The sequence below is a fragment of the Geotrypetes seraphini genome, chromosome 10 (assembly GCF_902459505.1).
Source record: "Geotrypetes seraphini chromosome 10, aGeoSer1.1, whole genome shotgun sequence".
NCBI lineage: Eukaryota > Metazoa > Chordata > Amphibia > Gymnophiona > Dermophiidae > Geotrypetes > Geotrypetes seraphini.
In genome coordinates, this window is record NC_047093.1 from 120619321 (window position 1) to 120641312 (window position 21992).

General features: G+C 43.2%; 1 protein-coding gene across 2 annotated transcripts in view; it reads left to right on the forward strand.

Annotated features, from left to right (window-relative positions):
• The window catches only part of LRRC4B (leucine rich repeat containing 4B), a 134876-nt gene that overhangs the window by 81039 nt on the left and 31845 nt on the right, over nt 1-21992 (forward strand). Inside the window, exon 1 of one of the 2 annotated variants that reach the window (XM_033959831.1) lies at nt 6432-7330. The exons of the other annotated variant lie outside the window; for it this stretch is intronic. The gene's annotated coding sequence lies outside the window, so the exon portion shown is untranslated. Of the gene's footprint in view, nt 1-6431; nt 7331-21992 lie in introns of those variants that run through there. 2 annotated transcript variants of the gene reach the window in all.

Sequence of the window (21992 nt, forward strand, 5' to 3'; positions counted from 1 at the left end):
AGTTGCAGGGGTCGCTATTTCCTTATCCAACTGTTCCATCATCAACGAAACATTTTAGTCCTTGTGGTAGCTGTAGTTTTTGATATTGTCCTTCATCCCTTCGTATGGGCAAATAATAGACCTGAGTAAACGGTGGAAGCAAATCTTCTGATAGGCCCAATATTTCAATCATATACCTTTTTATCATGTCTCTCAGAGGTATCGTTGCCACTCTAGGAAAATTAATTAGTCTGAGATTATTATTACGAGAGAGGTTATCCAAAGCTTCCAATTTTCTTCTCATAGTTATATTATCTCTCATTAGTGTTTCAGTAATTTGTTTAGTGGCATCTTTTGAGTCTTTGAGGTCCTGCATATCAGTTTGTAAACTTTTAATATATGTTTCATGGGTGTTTAATTTCTGTTCAACTTGACAAATTTGAGGTTTAATAGATTTTGCCAGGTCCGCCACTAGATCCCATATCGCCTCAAGAGTTATTTCTTGGGGTTTCTCTATTGCAGGGGTGCCCAACACGTCGATCGCGATCGACCAGTAGCTCAGGAAGGCAACGCGAGTCGATCGCGGAGCCCAACCCGGGCTCCGTGATAGACTCGTGTTGTCGTCCTGATCTACCGGGCCAATCAGCCTTCCTCTCCAGTGTTCTCTCTAGGGCCTTTTAGCTGGGCGGTCCGCCCAGCTGTCATCTGCTGCTGCCGCCGCTGCTGAACATTAAAAAAACACCAAAAAAAACGGCTTGGAGATTTCAGCCCGTAGCGAACTTGTGCTCCGTGGCTCTAACGTGTGCGTGCCGGCTTCCCTTCTCTTCCCTCCAAAACTGGAAGTTATGTCGGGGGGGGGGGGGGGGGAGAAGGGAAGCCGGTACGCACATGTTGAGAGTCCTGAAGCAAGCGTTCGCTACGGGCTAAGGTGGGAGACATGTTAGTGAAGCATTTCCTCTTCTTGCTGCCAGGTCCTGCCTACTTTCTGTTTCCGCGAAGGCAGGACCCGGCAGCATTTTCCCCAACAGCTCCTCGCGATGCTGGTCGGCCGAAGCAGGGAGAGGTTGGGGCTGCGTCGGCTTTTGGGCGTGTTATTGGTGGCGGTTTGGGTCCTGGTCCCCGATCGCAGTGGCAGTGTCTTGGGGGAGGGCAGGGAGAAAGAAAGAAAAAGGGCAGGCAGGGAGACAGAAGGAAAGAAGAGAAACAGAAGAAAAGGAAAGGGAGGCAGAGAGAAAGAAAGGGCAGGGAGAGAGGAAGGAAAAGTTGGGGGAGGGAATGAGGTGTGGAGGAGAGGAAGCATACAGGTTAAAAGGGAAGAAAGATTGGATGCACAGTCAGAAGAAGAAAGTGCAACCAGAGACTCATGAAATCACCAGACAAGGTAGGAAAAATGATTTTATTGTAAATTTTGTGATCAAAATGTGTCTGAATTTATATCTGCTGTCTATATTTTACACTAAGGTCCCCTTTTACTAAACCGCAATAGAGTTTTTTAGCGCAGGGAGCCTATGAGCGTCGAGAGCAGCGCTGGGCATTCAGCGCAGCTCCCTGCGCTCTAAAAACTGCTATCGTGGTTTAGTAAAAAGGGAGGGGGGTATATTTGTCTATTTTTGTATGGTTGTTACTGAGGTGATAGTGCATAGAGTCATCTGCTTTGACCTCTTTGAAAAACCCTGGAATAGGAATGATAATTAACATTTTCTATGCGTACAGTGTGCGCTGTGTTTTTTAAAAATTTTATTGTTGGTAGATCATTTTGACTTGGTCATTTTAAAAGTAGCTCGCAAGCCCAAAAAGTGTGGGCACCCCTGCTCTATTGTAAAAGATTTTTCAGGCAAAATTAAAGGATTTAATACAACTGACCTGTCCTGCTGGATGCTGTTTTGTAATATTAATTGTAATTTGTTTTTAACTTGTCCTTTTTAATCTTTGTTCTCATATTATGTAAAACCGCTTTGAATTTTGATAAGGCGGTATATCAAATTTTTAAATAAACTTGAAACCTGCTAAAGCCGGTTTCTCTATAATATCAACAAAATCCAACCTTTCCTGTCTGATCGCACTATCAGAATCCTTATTCACACTCTCATCATCTGTAGCGTAGACTACTGCAACCTGAGCCATCTCTCTCCCCTTCAATCTGTTCACAATTTGGCTGCATGTCACTCCCTCTGAAGTTCCCTATCCCAGTTGTCCTGTTTCTCTGATTACGGTAGATTGTAAGCTCTGTTGAGCAGAGATTGTCTCTCTATGGTTAATGTAACGCAATTGGTAGAGCTATGGAAGTAGTAGTAGTAGAATATTATTTATCATTTAATAAACTTGATATACTGCCTTAGTTGCAGCACAGTTCAAAGTGGTTTACAGTAGTGCTGCCCGATTCACGATTTGAATCGATTCACTGATTTACTTCGGGTGAATCGATTCCAATTGATTTAAAACAAACAAACAAAAATCGGCCACCCAATTTAGTGACTGACTCTCCCCCTTAAAGCAGAAGCGTCAGCGCTGCCTCTTGCTAGCCGGCCGCTGGTGTTCCTGCTTTAGAGGGCGAGGGGGGTCAGTTGGGAAGTGCTGGTGGCTAGCTTCCCCCCTGGCCTCCCACGCATCCATTTACCTAATTTCAGCTGCGGAGCAGCCTGCAGAGAGGATCGCTGGTGCTAGCGATCTTTGCAAGCTGCCATAGGCCTTTGGAGCTGTCCTCCCTCGGCTGCGGTCTCACCCTTTCTCTGACATCAGAGGCAGGATCGCTCCAAAGGCCTACGGTAGCTTGCAAAGATCTCTAGCATCAACAATCCTCTCTGCAGGCTGCTCCGCTGCTGAAATTAGGTAAATTTATGCATGGGAGTTAGGGGGAACACGCAGGCCTTCTGGAGGGTGTGTGTGTGCAGTCCTTCAAGGGGGGGAGACGTGTGTGCAGACCTTCGGGGCTGGTGGTACAGGCCTTTAGGGGTGGTGGTGCAGGCCTTCTGGGGGTGGGGGGACAAGCAGACTTTCAGGAGTGGGGTGCAGGCCTTTAGGGGGGATAAGCAGGCCTTCAGGGGGGTGAAGGCCTTCAAGGGGGGACAGATCTTCAGGGGTGCTGGCACATGCCTTTAGGAATGGACAGGAATGGAACAGGCCTTCAGGGGGAACAGGCAGGCCTTCGGGGAGGGAGGGGGGACAGACCTTCAGGGGAGGGGGGCCCTGGTGTAGAAGTACAGAAGCATACAGTGATATGGGGACTAAAACAATCCCAGGGTACACATGGCGGGGCCTCCGCGTATGCGGATCACCAGACTTGATGGACCCAGGGTCTGATTCGGAGATGGCAATTCTTATGTTCTTATGTTCTTATGAATGGGGGTTTCAAAGAGATGTGCATATGCTGTAGTTTGGGGGAGAAAAAATAATGGGTCTAAAAACATAGGAGAGGGAGAGAGATGGTGGACAATGGGATTTAGGGAGGGAAGGAACAGAAAGGGAGACAAGTTGAACGCAAGGGATGGTGTGGAAGGGGGGATAGAGATACTGGATAGGAGGGTAGTTGGGAAAAGAATTGGAGAGATGGTGGACCCTGGGGTGATGGGGAAAGAGGGAGAGATTCTGGATGAAAGGGTAGTTGAGAAAAGGTGGATCTGTGGATGAAGACGAAAAAAAGGAAAGATGCCAGACCTCTGGGGGAGGGAAGGGAAACGAAAGGGGAGGACAGAGATAGAAGATGGATGGTTAGCACGGAGAAAAAAGAAAGAAAGAAGGAGACCCTGGCAAGTCTTTTATGTTTGTTTATTTTGTTTACACCAAAGCGCCAGTGTGGGTAGGAGAGGGCAAAGGGGGTGAAGGAGCTATAAAAGGGGTGAAGAAGCTATAAAATAAACCCACCAGATTGTTTGAAAAACACACCCAATTGGGCAGGAAAATCAAATCGAAAAATCGATTAAATAGGCTGAATTGAATCTTTTTTCCCTGAATCGGGCAGCACTAGTTTACAGTAAAATACATCAATAAAATGAAAATAGAAAGCCATTAAAATAGGATAGTGTATTACATTCATACAAACAAAACATAAAAGCATTCAAAGTCCCACTGTTACTGGATTAATATTAGGTTATTATATTGAAGAGTACTATGGGGGGGTTATTATTGGAGCGGTATGCTTGAGAGTAATGTGGAGTATTATTATTGAAACTATCGAGTTATTACACCAGAGATACTGTGGAGGAGTTTGCGGCACAGTGATGGAGCTACAGCCTCAGCACCCTGGGGTTGTGGGTTCAAACCCTGTACTGCTCCTTGTGACCCTGGATAAGTCACTCAGTCCTCCATAGCCCCAGGTATGTTGTGAGCCCACCGGAACAGAGAGGGAAAATGCTAAATCCACTTAGATAACCTTGATAGGCAGAATATAAAAACCTAATAAACTTGAAACTTGTTTAGTATTATTACAGATGCAGTATAGGGTTATTATATATACTTAAGAGAACTATGGAGTTATTAGGTTATTACACTGGAGAGTATATGGGATATTATTAATGGAATAGAGAACATTGTGAGGTATTATTACTGGAACAATATTGGATTATTAAACTGAGAAATGCTGTGTAGTATTATTACAAGGTCAGGATTGGGTTAGTTTCACTGAAGTGCATTGTGCAGCATCATTACTGGACTAGTATTGGGTTATTATTGTCCAGTTTAATAATCCAATATTATTATTCTAGTATTAGTACTTCCTAGTACTCCCCAGTGTATTGTTACTGGAACAGTACCAAGTTGTAATACCGGGAAATGCTGTATAATATAATTACCTGCGCAGTATTGGGTTATTACCCTGGGAAGTCCTGTGGAATATTATTATTGAGTTATTGCACTAGGTGATACAATGGAGTATTACTTCTGGAATAGTATTACTGGTATACAAACCTAAGGTTTAGTTTAGTTTAGTACTGGAGCAGCAAAGAGTACTGTGCTGTATTATTACTGGATCTCCTGCTTTGTTTTTCCTTTTTCTCCCATTTCTAAGTTTAGTAGAATAGAAATGCTCACTTGCTAACTTTTCCCACTCTTTGTCCTGCGAATGACATCCTCCATTCTGCCCAGTACGCCACAAAGATCCCGTTTCGTCCAGTATCACACCAGTACCTGCTTAGTCCTTCTGAATAGTTAATGTCAGGTTTTTTGGCTTCTGCATTCAGTCTTGGTGCATCGTTGTCCAGTCTAGATAGAATATACTGTAGATAAGTGTATAACATAGTATAGATGATATATAATATGGCATATACGTAGTTAGTATATTGTATAGTATTTTATAGATGGTATAGCAAGGATTGTATATGGTAGTATAACATGGTACAGATAAGATACTATATATTATAGTATAGCATAGATAGTATATAACATAGTTATAGCTTAGGATAGATAGTATAGAGTTGAATTATGCCATGATCTATCACTAGCGATTACATAGACATTTGTGATTCTTGTATCAGATGCTCATAGGGACCAGAGTCATGGCACTCTCAATCCATTTAGATCATAAGATCGCCTCAGCAACTGAGGATTATTAAAAGAAAATGTTTAAGGGTTGGCCTGGCAGCTCTGTGGCCCAGCAGTACGCTAGTTTTATCCCTGTTTCAGGTATGTCACACCTTCGGGCAGCTGAGAGTCGGTCAGGGAGGCAGGGGGCCGAGAGGTGGGAGATGCTGTGGTAGGTACGGGTGATGCCTATGGGCTGGATTTAGAGTGTGGGGTGCAAGATTCTAGAAGGGGTTTGGGTGCATTTCTCTGAGCTGTAGCCCAGTGCTGCAGTGACTGTATCACAAAGGGGCAATTGAAAGTAGAGAAAAAGGGCCAGATAGAGATAATTACAGCTCGATGACACCAGAAACTTACCCAGCCCTGGCTCTGATTGACCTGGAAAGAAAAGGGGAGCCACAGAAATTAAATAGATTTCCATTTTTGCATTCTGACTTTTAAGTAAATGATTTGAACATATTCCTGGCTCTGACTGGTGCATCTTCTGATGAGCAGGGTACTGAACCTCCTCACCTTGACCCCTGCTTTACTTGTATGGATGATTTAGGATTCCCTCTAACCCCTAATATTTGGCCTGATTATGGAGTCCTGCCTATGCAGAAATATTTGAAGGGCTGTCTCAGCTTTGGGCTTCTGAAAATAATTTTTCAGATTTCACGGAATTTATACCCCTCTTCCTTGTGCTCTGGTCTCTTACCACCTTCCTCCTATCTCCATGTCTTATCCCCCTCATTCACGTCAGTAGGTGGGCACTGGGTTAGGAAGGTGGTGCTTCAGATACAGTCTTAGCCTCCCGTTCCTCGCAAGAACCAATCAGCCAGGAGACTAGAGATGGGTAATTAGATAATTGGATTTTATTTGCTCGATGAAGAGGATAGAAAAGGGAGGGGGTGGAGGGAGAAGAAGAGGATAGAAAAATCCCTTTCTTAGCTGTGATGTTGGAGAGAGGGGAGCGATGCCCTGCTCCTTCTGGGCCTCCTCCTAAGATGCGCAGAATAGTGGAAAAGGACTGCGACGGCTCTTGGGGCTCAGTCTAAAGCCATCTGAAGATGACGATGTGATTGCTGGATATGAACCTCCGAGTAACGAGAGGCACAGGAAGGCGACGAGAGCTGCCCCCTCCTCCAGACAAGATGGAACCTAAATGCTGCAAACGAGGTAAAACAGTTTACTAGAACGTGGGTTTTAAAAATACAGAGCAGCGCCGGATGAGGATACGGAGAGAAAAGGAAGGAGGAAAAACACCCAAGGGAAGCAAGCAGCGAGCAGTTCCCTGCACTGCTGTGTGACTAGAAACCTTAATCACAGCACAAAGAAGAAATTATTTCACTCACAAAAAAAGGAGCAAGCGGCAAGTGCAGCAGGAACTAGCCAGTGGCTGTGAATAGGAGAGGAGGGGGAAGCACCCAAGAACTGGGGAGGGGACACCATCCATCTTATCGGGCTGAACGGAGCAGAATGCACCTTGATTTTCTGCAGTCATCTTCAATCCTCAAACCTGGAGACTGAAAGAGGGGGGGGGGTGCAGGGCTGGATGTGCAAGGCGTCCGTTCTGTAGCACCTACACACAGGCCCTAGAAACCTGACAGGAGACGGACATCTTTTTTTAAATGGTCTCCATCTCTTACACTAATTCAGCAGCAAAGGAGCAGGGTGCTTACTCCGTCTACTTCCTTCCTAATTCACCTTCTCTCTTCCTTTTTTTGTATTTTTCTCAAGAGGCATGCTTTCAAATCTTGTATTTTTTTGCAACACTACATTATATATTCTGGACAAATCCCTGAGGAAATGCTAGAGGGAGGAGGAAAACAAGGCATACGACCAGCGCTGGGAGACGGTGAGTGGTAACCATAGAAATGGATCCTGCTTTTTTAGCAGATAAGAAGAGGGAAGATGTGAGGCCAAGGCAGGAACAGAATGTGATTCTGAGCAAACTGAGATGAAATGTGATCAGGGATAGAGGGGGAAAAAATATTAGGGAGGTTAGCCCTCCCCCCCCACAAAAAAAAATAGCAGAGGATAGTGGAGGTGGTACAGGATGTACTGAAAGAAATGAGGAATTAGAAAAAAGCACTGCAAAACTGCAATATAGGATCCACCGAGTCCAAAAAAAAACCAACTGCAGATTTCTACTTTAACCTCAGTGGAGGAGAGTGAGGAATTACCAGAAAACAGAAAGACAGCCTTGTATGCGGTTGGGGAGAGGAGGGGGGGAGAGGAGGGGGGTTTGGGGAACAGGGCAACAAGATATATCAATGGATATCCAAAGAACCAGGGCCCCCCTTCTATCAAACAGAGAGATGAAGAGGAACAGGAACACCCCAAGGAATCATGACCCCAAGAATTAGGGTCTCCTTCTATGAAAAAAAGAGATAAGGAGGAACAGAAACACCCCGGAATCAGGGCCCTCTTCCACAGAGAGACGATGAGGAACACCCCAAAGATTCAAGGCCCGTAGAGCAGAGAGATGATGATGAACTGGAACACCCCAAAGAATTAGGGCCTCCTTCTATGAAAGAAAGAGATAAGGAGGAACAGGAACACCCCGGAATCAGGGCCCTCTTCCACAGAGAGACGATGAGGAACACCCCAAAGATTCAAGGCCCGTAGAGCAGAGAGATGATGATGAACTGGAACACCCCAAAGAATTAGGGCCTCCTTCTATGAAAGAAAGAGATAAGGAGGAACAGGAACACCCCGGAATCAGGGCCCTCTTCCACAGAGAGACGATGAGGAACACCCCAAAGATTCAGGGCCCGTAGAGCAGAGAGATGATGATGAACTGGAACACCCCAAAGAATTAGGGCCTCCTTCTATGAAAGAAAGAGATAAAGAGGAACAGGAACACCCCGGAATCAGGGCCCTCTTCCACAGAGACGATGAGGAACACCCCAAAGATTCAGGGCCCGTAGAGCAGAGAGATGATAATGAACTGGAACACCCCAAAGAATTAGGGCCTCCTTCAATGAAAGAAAGAGATAAGGAGGAACAGGAACACCCCGGAATCAGGGCCCTCTTCCACAGAGAAACGATGAGCAACACCCCAAAGATTCAGGGCCTATAGAGCAGAGGGATGAGGAACTGGAATACCCTAAGAAATCAGGACCCCCTTCTGTTGAGTACAGAGATAATGAGGAACCAGAACACCCCAAGGATTCAGGGCCCCCCTTCTATTGAGTAGAGGGACGAAGAGGAACTAGAACATCCCAAGGAATTGGAGCCTCTGACATACAGCAGAGATTTGGTGGAGAACAGGACCCCTGTCCCAGGAATTTAGTCCCTTTTTCATCTAACATTCAAAACTTATAGTGCAACTAATACGTAGGTGGGTTCTTTTTAAATGATTGATTGCTTCATTGATTAGAAAGTGTCAGGTAAATTTATAAGATTGAACTGAATTAATATGTTTGAAGCTTTTCTGTATGTAAATAATTCTTAGCACGCCCATGCATGCAGCCCTCTTTGAATGAGGTGCTTTTCCTGGCCCCCCAAGTCTTAACATCTCAATTTGTGCCTGAGATGCTGGAAGGCGAAGGTGCATCCATGGGTGAAGCAGGATTTGGAACCTTGTCGTCCCTTGTTCGCAGTCTACTTCTCACATGTTGGTTTCAGTGGGGATGTATATTTGTGTCTGTGTAGTCCCATATTGCACTGTGACAATATCTTTTACACAATCCTTGTTAATGCTTATAGATGATCTGAAGTAAAAGTGATCATTCATCTTAAATTCTGCCTTAACACAGTGGCTGTGCCAGAAATGCAGTCCATTGCTCAGAAAAGCAAAATCTTGCTCTCGAAAACGATGTTCAGTTTCCATTTTATTGCTTCCCAAAAGTTTTCCCATTCCGGGCTTGAACTTTTTTTTCCATTCCCTCATTTCTCTCTCTCTCTAAAGATCTTTTAGGCGAGGGTATGATGAATCTCCTGGGCAGATGATATCTTAATTCCTGACAAATAAGAATTGTAAATCCCATGCTATGAGACACGATCATGGATTCATGCAACTCTGCATGTGCATCCATTTTTACAGGCCAGACTGAGGCCTTACTACTTTCAGCTCATAGCTTAGATGGATTCACACTTGGGTAATGCCATTAACAGTGATTTTGGAGTGGGCTATGCAGTGTTGTAGTGGTTTCACCTGCTGCACGAGGAGGAGGGGTTTTTGTTCATTATCTATAAGAATATAAGAATAGCCTTACTGGGTCAGACCCAGTAGCCGTTCTCACGGTGGCCAATCCAGGTCACCAGTACATGGCCAAAACCCAAGGAGTAGCAATATTCCATGCTACCGATACAGGGCAAGCAGTGGCTTCCCCCCTGTCTTTGTCAATAACAGACTATGGACTTTTCCTCCAGGAACTTGTCCAAACCTTTCTTAAAACGAACTACACTATCTCTCTTACCACAACTTCTGGCAATGCGTTCAGGAGCTTAACTATTCTCTGAGTGAAAAAATATTTCCTCCTATTGGTTTTAAAAGTATTTCCCTGTAACTTCATCAAGTGTCCCCTAATCTTTGTAATTTTTGACGGAGTAAAAAAAAAAAATCGATCCACTCAGGATTTTGTAGACTTCAAGTCAGTCACTTAATCCCCCATTGCCCCAGGTACATTAGACAGATTTGGAGCCCACCAGGACATAAAGAGAGTACCTGAATATAAACCACTTAGGCTATAAGGGGTATAAATACATAAATAAAATTATTTGACAGGGTACGTAGAGAATTGGATAGAGGGAGAGCGTTAGATGTGGTATATTTAGATTTTATAGCAAAGGCTTTGACAGTGTCCCACATAGGAATCTAATAAATAAACTGGGTGCCCTCAGGATGGGCCCCAGAGTGACAGACTGGGTCAGAAACTTATTGATTGGAAGGCCACAGAGGGTAATGGTCAATGGAGATCTCTCTGAGGAAAGGGATGTATCTCAAAGTTTGGTTCTTGGGCCTGTTCTTTTTGACTATTTTTTAAGTGATATTGCTGAAGGGCTGTCAGGCAAGATTTGCCTCTTTGTGAACGATACTAAAATCTGCAATGACGTAGACATGAACAAAGACCTAGTGAAGCTTGAAGAATGGTCTGAGATATGGCAGCAAAAATTTAATGTAAGGTCATGCATTTGGGCTGCAGAAATCTGAGGGAACGGTACAGTTTAGGGTATGAAGAACTTTTGTGCATGAAAGAGGAATGGGACTTGGGTGTGATTGTAGGTGATGATCTTAAGGTGGCCAAACAGGTTGAAAAGGTGGCGGCGAAAGCTAGAAGGATGCTAGGGTGCTTAGGGAGAGGTATGGCCAGTAGGAAAAAGGGAGGTATTGACTCTGGTGAGACCTTATTTAGAATATTGTGTACAATTCTGGAGACTGCACATTCAAAAAGATATAAAAAGGATGGAGTCGGTCCAGAGGAAGGCTACTGAAATGGTGTGTGGTCTTCGTGATAAGGCGTATGGGGACAGACTTAAAGTTCTCAATGTGTATACTTTGGAGGAAAGACAGGAGAGGGGAGATATAATAGAGACTTTAAATACCTATGTGGCATAAATGTGCATGAGAAGAGTCTCTTTCAACTGAAAGAAAACATGGGATAAAGTTAAGAGCTGATTGGTTCAGGAGTAATCTAAGGAAATACTTCTTTACAGAAAGGGTGGTAGATGCATGGAATAGTTTCCCAGTAGAGGTGGTGAAGACAAAGACACTGTCTGAATTCAAGAATGTGTGGACCAGGCACGTGGGATCTCTTAGGTTGACGAGGAGATAATGGATGCTGCGGATGGGCTGTTTGGCCTTTATCTGCCATCATATTTCTCTGCTTTTGGTGGTTATACAATTTCTCTGTTAGAGGAGTATTAATAGTTTTTACATTCTTTTGTGATATACAGATTGTGCAGTATAAAATTTTAGTAGCTAATATGTGGCTCCTCTGTTATAAGTTTCCTGGTTTCCTCAATATATAGTTTGGGTGGTGATATGGTGGATACAGTATATGTGGGTGAGATGCCATTGACTCGGATTCGAGTCCTAGCGACTTGAATTACAGATCCAGAAAGAAGTGGGCAAACCAGTAACTTATACCTGGTTTTAATGATTACATGGTTCATCTCTTATGGGGCTATTATTATGGTTATGAGTTTTCCATGACCTATAGTTTAGGTGGTGATATGGTGGATGGAGAATATAGTATTACCAGCTGGTACGTGGATTTGCTGGTTTCATGATTCCGCTATTACTAGGGTTCCTGGTTTCCTGTAGTTTTTACAGTGGCTACTGTTGGCATATGGTTTTGGTGTTCTTTTTTAATTCCTCTGTTATAGAAGTATTAATAGTTTTCATGGTCTTTCGTGGTATACACGTGGTGTAGTGATATGGATGATGCAGTATATAGTGTATAGAAACATGACGGCAGATAAAGGCCAAATGGCCCATCTAGTCTGCCCATCCGCAGTAACCATTATCTCTTTCTCTCTCTGAGAGATCCCACGTATCTATCCCAGGCCCTCTTGAATTCAGACACAGTCTCTGTTTCCACCATCTCTTCTGGGAGACTGTTCCATGCATCTACCACCCTTTCCGTAAAAAAGTATTTATAGTATAGTATAGTATATAGCCTTCAATTCTTAACCCTACTCCTCTGCCCTCCAACCCAGCCAGCTGATTAACCATTCCCTTTAACTGTATCCATGAAATTCTGTTTGTCTGTCTTGTCAGTTTAGACTGTAAGCTCTGTGGAGCAGGGACTGTCTTTTTTTGTGACTGTACAGCGCTGCGTGCACTATAGAAATAATTAATAGTAGTAGTAGTGTTTGGAGCTAATATTTGTTTTTTGGAGTTATATAGTTCCTCTGTTCTGGCAATACTGGGTCAGACGAATGGTTCATCTAGCCCAGTATCCACAGAGACCAATCCAGGTCACAATTACTTGGCAAACACTCAAATCATAGCTACTGAACCCAGGGCAAGCAGTGGCTCCCCCCCCATGTCTGGCTCAATAGTAGACTATGGATTTTTCCTCCAGGAACTTGTCCAAACCTTTTTTAAACCTAGCTACACAAACATCTGTTACCACATCTTCTGGCAATTAGTTCCAGAGCTTAACTATTCTCTGAGTAATCTGACAAATCTAAAACCCTCTTCCCTGTACCATCACCTCATCCATGTATTGAGACTTCAGAGCTTTGCTGGTTTTTGGGTCCTGCACATTTAATGGGGAGCACTTCTGAAAACACTATCTTGGAGGTTCTAGATTAAATTACTAGTAGCTAGTACATGGTTTTGGTGGTTTTATAATTCATCTGTTATAGATGTACTAATAGTTTTCCTTCCTGGTCTTTCGTGGATAAAGGTAAGCTTCATGAATGACTTCTGAGGAAATTAAAAAGTCATGGGATAAGAGGTAATGTAGTATTTTGGATCAAGAATTGGTTAAAAGATAGAAAACAGAGAGAGTAAGGTTAATGTGCAATTAAACGCTGGAACTCATTGCCAGATAATATGGCAAAAGCAGTTAGCTTAGCAGGGTTTAAAAAAGGTTTGGATACTGTCCTTAAAGAAAAGTCCTTAAGCTGTTATTAAGATTCCTAGGATAAGCAGCTTAAAATTTATTTTACTTCTTGGGATCTTGCCAGATACTTGTGACCTTGGTTGGCCACTTTTGAAAACCGGATACTGGGCTTGATGGACCTTCAGTTTGTCCCAATGTAGCAATGCTTCTGTTATGGTGGATTATGTTTCGTATGTGTGGTATCTCTCTGGGATATATATCTTCTTATGTTTTAGAGGGCTCCTTGAAATGGACTCACCGTCCTGATCTGCTTAGAAACACAAGCATGTAGTTTCTCTTCACAGAAGTAAGAGTGTTCAGCTCATTTCTAAAACAATTCCTCGTCACGAGACCGGGAAACACCATTGTGTTACCATCGGCTCTCGAGATTGTTGGTTGCAGGTCCTCAAGCAATGCTCTGTGGCCTCCCTTCCAGTAATCCCTCATCTGCTCTTTCAGGGAGCTCAGATACTGGGACCTCTATGTGTTACATACCAGCCTGTGACTCCGTCAAATCTACAGTTTAAGAGCTGTCAATGCTGTTTTGACATAGGAATTAGACCAGGTGTTACTGTGTATTATAGAGAAATTTAACAAACCTGTTTACTCCCATTTCTAAAAGTTATTCTGACTCTTTTTCATAATTTATCCCACTACAGCTATAAAAATGACAAAGCGGATAATAAATTAAGAGACTGTAAAATTCAAATCAATATAAAAACACAGATAGTGACAGGAGATGATGATATGATGAGCTTAATTTTCTCATTGCTCCCTGGGTTTTCCCCATGTCTTCATCAAGGATTCTCTGTGCTAATCCCAGCCTTTACCCCTAACCCCAAAGACTCCCCTGTGCTAATCCCAGACTTTACCCCTCACCCCAAAGACTCCCCTGTGCTAATCCCAGACTTTACCCCTCACATTTGCTGTTTTTGTTCAGCATAGGAATGAAATGATATTATTGGGGGTGGGGGACAGGAGCTTGTACAAAGTGGTAATTATAAACTGGGCTGGTAGAAGGGTCTTAGGGTGCCCTAAACAAAACCTTTTTCCTTGTGCCCCCCCCCCCCCAATTTAGCTTTTAGGCCCTTTGCCCCCTTCCCCAACAATCATGATTACCCAAACTCCAGAGTAACCTGAATTTGGCCTTTATCTGCCATCATGTGTCTATGTTTCTATGGCATATGGGGACAGACTTAAAGATCTCAATCTGTATACTTTGAAGGAAAGGCGGGAGAGGGGAGATATGATAGAGACGTTTAAATACCTACATAATATAAAAGTGCATGAGTCGAATCTCTTTCTTTTGAAAGAAAACTCTGCAATGAGAGGGCATAGGATGAAGTTAAGAGGTGATAGGCTCCGGAGTAATCTGAGGAAATACTTTTTTACGAAAAGGGTGCTAGATGCGTGGAAAGGTCTCCCGGAAGAGGTGGTGGAAACAGATATGTCTGAATTCAAGAGGGCCTGGGATAGGCACGTGGGTTCTCTCAGAGAGAGAAAGAGATAATGGTTACTGTGGATGGGCAGACTGGATGGGTCATTTGGACTTTATCTGCCATCATGTTTCTAAATAGTAAAAACCTGACCTCCTCTCTTTCTAATAAAAGGTTTCCATTGGTTCTTTGAGTTTCTCTGATTTGCTTTGACTGTTTTGTCCCTCCCAATTCTTTAGAAGCTGCTGTCCTAGGCAATTGCCTAGTTCCCAGTGGCTGAATCGTTGCATATTTCATTTCACTGGAAAAGGTGCACAGCATTTACTAGCACTGGTACAAAAACAACAGATTTTCTGTACTGCAAAGAACCCCTAATTATTTAAAAATTAGGCCGCCAGGCTCGCACTTCTAAACAGCTGGGAGCAGAAGCCCTACTCATACTTTAGACAGAACGGGAAAGTCTGTTACATTCCGACACCCAATAACGCTCAAAAATGTTTAAAATACCTACCAAATGCAATCAGCCTCAGGTCCGAGAGGTAAATCCACAATCCTTCAGAGCTAAGCTTGTGGGGATTCCTTGTTTCAGGAGTCCATTAATCAACCCCCCTTTCAGTTCAGAGCGAGGTCCCTCTTGACCCCCCCCCCCTCAAAACGTCCCCTGAGGATTGAGGGGTCCAAGCTAAAGTTCCCCTCTCTATTAGGAGTCCAGTGGGAGGCTTTAGGAGTCTCTTTTCTTTATAAATCACCCCTTTTCTCTGCAATTCATTTCTTATGCAAATTAGCTATTCAAGTCCAATGGCAAGGTAATTCAATTTGTACTATTGGGCAACACAATATTCCAGAGCAATAGGGGTTGGTCGTTTCCTAATACCACTCACCTAGTCTTTCACTATGACTAGAACCACCCCATTAGGAACTAGATAGACCCTTCTATTCCCTGTTTAACCCTGGTTACCTATAGCCCAAGGGTACTCTGGGGAAGGGTAGACTCTGCTATAGCCCTCCCTCGAGAAACTACTCTCTCACGTGATGGAACATACTACATTACATTAGTGATTTCTATTCCGCCATTACCTTGCGATTCAAGGCGGATTACATAGGAAGTTATCTGGACATTTCCAGAGGCATTACAGAGTAGAGCGGATTGCTTGAAGGGGATTGACATGATTCCTGCGGTAATTAGTTTGTCTTCAAGGATTTATTGAATAGCAGGGTTTTTATTTCTTTTCTGAAAGTTTTGTAGTCTGGGGTTGTAATCAGTAAGTTGGAGAGTTGATGGTCTAGTTTGGCTGCCTGTGTGGCTAGTAGGACATCGTAAAGTTTTTTTCGTTTGACGACTCTGATTGGAGGGTGCGTGAATGGTATGTGGGTTCTCCTGTGTCTGGTTAGGGTAGTTTGGATTAGGCGGTTGTTTAAAAAGGCTGGGCTGTCTCCATTTATGGTTTTAAATAGTAGACAGTAGAATTTGAATAGTATTCTTGCTTGTATTGGGAGCCAGTGTGAGTCGAGGTATGCTGCGGGGATGTGGTCGTGTTTCCTCAGTGAATAGAAAAGTCTCAGTGCTGTGTTTTCCAGCTGATCGCTACTGATGTTCTTTCACTCCAGTATCTGAATTTCAAGTTTCTAGACCAGGGGTGCCCAATACGTCGATCGCGATCGACCGGTAGCTCAGGAAGGCAACGTGAGTCGATCGCGAAGCCCATCCTGGGCTCCTGATAGACTCGTGTTGCCGTCCTGATCTACCGGGCCGATCAGCCTTCCTCTCCAATGTTCTCCCTAGGGCCTTTTAGCTGGGCGGTCCGCCCAGCTGTCATCTGCTGCTGCTGCCGCTGCTGAACATTAAAAAACAAACAAACAAAAAAACCCGGCTTGGAGATTTCAGCCGCAGTGAACTTATGCTCCGGGCTCTAACGTGTGCGTGCTGGCTTCCCTTCTCGTCCCTCCGAAACCGGAAGTTATGTCCGGGGGGGGGGGGGAGGAGAAGGGAAGCCGGCGCGCACATGTTGAGAGCCCTGAAGCAAGCGTTTGCTATGGGCTAAGACGGGAGACAGATTAGTGAAGCATTTGCTCTTCTTGCTTTCGGGTCCTGCCTACTTTCTGTTTCCGCGAAGGCAGGACCCGGCAGCATTTCCCCCAATAGGTTGATCGCGATCTTGGGCCGATCAGCCTTCCTCTCCCCGACGGCAGAATTGACGTCGGGGAGAGGAGTGCTGGTCGGCCGAAGCAGGGAGAGCTTGGGGTGGCGTCGGCTTTCGGGCCTGTTATTGGTGGTGGTTTGGGGCCTGTTATTGGTGGCGGTTTGGGTCCTGGTCCCCAATGGCAGTGGCAGTGGCTTGGGGGAGGGCAGGGAGAAAGAAAGAAAAAGGGCAGGCAGGGAGACAGAAGGAAAGAAGGGAAACAGAAAAAAAAGAAAGGGCAGGGAGAGAGGAAGGAAAAGTTGGGAGAGAGAATGAGGTCTGGAGGAGAGGAAGCATACAGGCTGAAAGAAGGGAAGAAAGATTGGATGCACAGTCAGAAGAAGAAAGTGCAACCAGAGACTCATGAAATCACCAGACAAGGTAGGAAAAATGATTTTATTTTAAATTTAGTGATCAAAATGTGTCTGAATTTATATCTGCTGCCTATATTTTACACTAAGGTCCCCTTTTACTAAACCGCAATAGAGGTTTTTAGCGCAGGGAGCCTATGAGCGTCGAGAGCAGCGCTGGGCATTCAGCGCAGCTCCCTGCGCTAAAAACTGCTATCGTGGTTTAGTAAAAAGGGAGGGGGGTATATTTGTCTATTTTTGTATGGTTGTTACTGAGGTGACAGTGCATAGAGTCATCTGCTTTGACCTCTTTGAAAAAACCCCGGAATAGGAATGATAATTAACAATTCTATGCATACAGTGTGCTTTGTGTTTTTTTAAAATTTTATTGTTGGTAGATCATTTTGACTTGGTCATTTTAAAAGTAGCTCGCAAGCCCAAAAAGTGTGGGCACCCCGTTCTAGACTGTGTAAAAAGATGAGAAAATGTAAATGTTCACTGGACCCTTTTCCGTCATATCTGTTTCTTAATATTCCTTCTCAAGCTATAACATGGTTAACCGTTTTACTGAATTTCTATTTGGAAAATAGTTACTTTTCACAACTCATGGAACAAATAACACTTATTCCTCTTCTAAAAAAAAGTAGATTTAGATCCTACAGTCCCCTCTCACTACCAACCAATTGCTAATATACCTTTATTAACAAAAATGTTGGAGTCAATTGTAGCTAGTCAACTTACTGACTATTTGGAGAAATTTTCTTTACTTCAGCCGTTTCAACATGGATTTTGCTCTAATTTTAGTACTGGAACCTTATTGATTTCTCTCCTTTCAAAAGTTTAACAAATTTGTCTTCAAAATAAATGTTCTATTCTACTCCAGTTCGATTTTTCTGCAGCGTTTGATGTAGTACATCATGATATTTTACTTCAGCTACTTTCAGATATAAGTCTCCATCAGGTTGTTTTGGACTGGTTTTCTAAATTTCTTCTGTACCATTCCTATTTAGTAAATATTGAAGGCGATATCTCCAATTCCTGGCAGCCTCCCTTTGGGGTTCCTCAAGGCTCCCCAATCTCTCATCTCTATTTGACCATACTGAACACCTTTAAGCTGTCTGCTTGGGAAATGTTATTCACTTATGCGGATGATATCTTTATATTGATTGAGATTGATCCGGATATTACCAATCTAGCTTCCAAAATAAATCTTTGTCTTTCCAAACTTCAAGCCTGGGCTTTATCTGTTCGGATGAAGCTTAATACAACTAAAACTAAGCTTTTGTGGTTAGGTCCAAGATTGGACTGTCTTCCTCCTACTGTAGTTCTGGTATCTGGGTCCTCCTTACCAATTGAGTTCTCTGCTAAGATATTGGGAGTCCTTTTTGATTCCTCTCTTTCCTTTAAGGACCAAATAAATTCCTTGGTCAAGAAATGCTTCTTTAGTTTGCAAATGCTGAGGAAGGTTAGTCATATTTTTCATCATTGTCATTTTTCTATCTTAGTTAAATCGATTATATTATCTCGTCTTGATTACTGTAACGCTATCTACCTCAGCATTATAAAAATTTGTCTTCATAGATTACAATTAATTCAAAATACTCTGCGAAGCTGATCTTTGGAAAACATAAATTTGACCCTGTGACCCCTTTGCTTCAGAGTCTTCACTGGCTCCCGGTTTATTTTAGAATTCAATTTAAATGCACTTGTATTTCTTTTAAAATTCTATATGGTATCTTTAATCCTCTTATTCCTTTATTTTGGAATGTTTACCAATTATCCTTTGCTAGAGGTATCCAACAATTTAAACTCTCCCTTCCTTCTACAAAAGGGATTAAAGGAGTCAAGATCTTCAGTCAATCTTTGGTCTTTAAATTCTCTCAACTCTGGAACGATCTCCTCTTTTTTTTTTTTAGGAGTTCCAGTTCATTTAAATTTTTCCGTAAATCTTTAAAACCTACTCTATTTGCCAAACATTTTGAAAACTAATTCTTTTGAAATTTTGCTATTATCTTCTATTTATCATTTGTAAATCATTCCCTGTTTATTTAATTGCTGTAAACCGAGTCGAGCCTTCTTAGAATGATGACTCGGTATACAAAGTTAAGCTTTAGTTTAGTTTAGTTAGTTTGTAGTTGCATTATCATGGTTGCGGGGCAGGGGAGATAGAGGATGTTACAGTAGTCTAGAACAGTGGTTCCCAACCCTGTCCTGGAGGAACTCCAGGCCAATTGGGTTTTCAGGCTAGCCCTAATGAATATGCATGAAGCAAATTTGCATGCCTATCACTTCCATCATATGCAAATCTCTCTCATGCATATTCATTAGGGCTAGCCTGAAAACCCGATTGGCCTGGTGTTCCTCCAGGACAGGGTTGGGAACCACTGGTCTAGAACAGTGATTCCCAACCCTGTCCTGGAGGAACACCAGGCCAATCGGGTTTTCAGGCTAGCCCTAATGAATATGCATGAGAGAGATTTTCATATGATGGAAGTGATAGGCATGCAAATTTGCTTCATGCATATTCATTAGGGCTAGCCTGAAAACCCAATTGGCCTGGTGTTCCTCCAGGACAGGGTTGGGAACCACTGGTCTAGAAGACCTAGGACTAGGGACTGGACTATGAGCTGGAATTGTTTTCTGTCGAAGAATTTTTGAACTTGCTTTAGGTTTCTCATGACAGTGAATAATTTCTGTATTGTTTTGTTGATTTGTGGCTGCATGGTATAGTATCTGTCTATCATCATTCCCAGAAGTTTTAGAGTGGGCTGAATGGGGTATGTGATTGAGTTTATTACTAGGTTTGTTATAGTTGGGTTTTATGATTTTCAAGGAGTATGAATTTTGTTTTGTCTGGGTTCAGTTTCAGTTTTTGATCTTTCATTCATGTTGCTACTGTTTCTAGTGTTCTGTGTAGTGTGTCTGTCATGGTGGGTGTTGGTTGATCAAAAGGAAGGAGAATGGTGATGTCGTCTGCATAGCTATAGGAGGTTCAGCCTAATTTGTCTAGGCAGGTGCCGAGGGATGCAATGTAGAGATTGAAGAGTGTTGTGGATAAAGGGGATCCTTGGGGTATTCCGCAGGGGTTGGACCATGGTTCTGATTTTTCTTTGTTTGTCTTTACTCTGTAAGTCCTGGATTGTAGGAAACCTTGAAACCATGTGTGTACCTTACCTGTGATTCCTATTGTGTCTAGTATTTGTAGTAGGATGCCATGGTCCACCAGGTACATACATCTCATCACAGTATTCTATAACTGAGCACCTGTTAGGAATGCCCAAGACCCACCCATGCTCATCTCTGGCTACGCCCCCTTGTGAGATTCAAGCACTAGAAGTGACGAGCAGCGATTTATAGAATGCGCCTACCAAGTCATGCGTTAGCATCGTTCAATGGTGAGACCTCACCTAGAATATTGCGTTTATTTCTGATCTCCTTATCTCAAAAAAGATAGCGGCACTAGAAAAGGTTCAAAGAAGAGCGACCAAAATGGTAAATGGGATGGAACTCATCTTGTTTGAGGAAAAACTAAAAAGATTAGGGCTCGTCAGCCTGGAAAAGAGATGGCTGAGGATATGATCGAAGTCTACAAAATCCTGAGTGGCATAGAACGGGTACAAGTAAATCATTTTTTTTTTACTGCATCAAGATTTACAAAGATTAGGAGACACTTCATGAAGTTACAGATTAATACTTTTAAAACCAATAGGAAGAAACAATTTTCACTCAGAGAATAGTTAAGTTCTGGAATTCATTGCCAGAGGATGTGGTAAGAGTGGTTAATGCAGCTGGTTTAAAAAAAGGTTTGGACAAGTTCCTGGAGGAAAAGTCCATAGTCTGGTGTTGAGACAGATATGGGGGGAAGCCACAGCTTGGTGTCATGAAATATTGCTACTGTTTGGGTTTCTGACAGGTACTTGTAACTTGGATTGGCCTCCGTGAAGATGGGATACTGGGCTGGATGGACCATTGGTCTGACCTAGTAAGGCTACTCTTATGTTTATTATAACGGCCTAAAAGGATCCAAGTGGTTATCAGTACTGACTGGCTTGTTAAACAATTAAGTTGCGCTCGTAAATTGTCATATACAGAACTGGGGGGGGGGGAAGAGGGGAGAATTGGGTTTCTGGCTTTTCAATCCCTCATATGCAATTTTGAAATATTCATGTTAAGAGCCTCCGGTCTATGGGTGAAGACTGATGCTCTATGGCAGTGTTTCCCAAGTCGGTCCTGGAGCACCTCCTTGCAAGTCAGGTTTTCAGGATATCCATAATGAATATACATGAAATAAATTTGCATATAATGGAGGCTTCTATGCAAATCAAGTTTAAGCATATTCATTGTGGATATCTTAAAAACCTGGCTCATCTGGATTTCCTTTCTTCCCATCCTTCACAGAAGCAATTGCAGATTCGTTCTGCAGACTGCTACTCATTGACATGGAGGGTCCGGTCTAGAGAGTTTCTTTGTCCTCTCTCACTCTGGGCTTCCTTTTCTCTTTTCTTCCTGTCTCACAAGGATCCACTTGTGCTTGACCCTAAAGAACATGATTTTCAAAGCAATACAGCTGCCATAAAATGGATTAAGCCACCTACAGTGCCCTCCTCTGCCCAGTTAAAACCATGCCACAGAAACTTTGTCAGACTGCGATTAGGACAAGAACGCACCGGTGGCACTGTCAGACCTTAGACCCTCCGCTGTCCCCTGCACAGAACTGCAATTGCCAATTTTCAAAGACGAATGATGAAAAGCGTCTACGTGAGCTGTTTGAAAATGTCTCCACTGCTATTAGCAGAAGAAAGCTCCTCCAAGTCCATGTTGGCCTGTCTTTCTGAAAGGCGCTAGGCAGACTGCAGAGAAACCTCTATGCTCTATCGATCAATAGCGTCTAGTCATCAGTGCTTCGAGCTTTTCACCCTTAAAGATTTCCTTATTTCATTACGTGAGGTGCTGGAATTATTCCCAGCAGCGCTGTCTCGTTTCTGCATATAA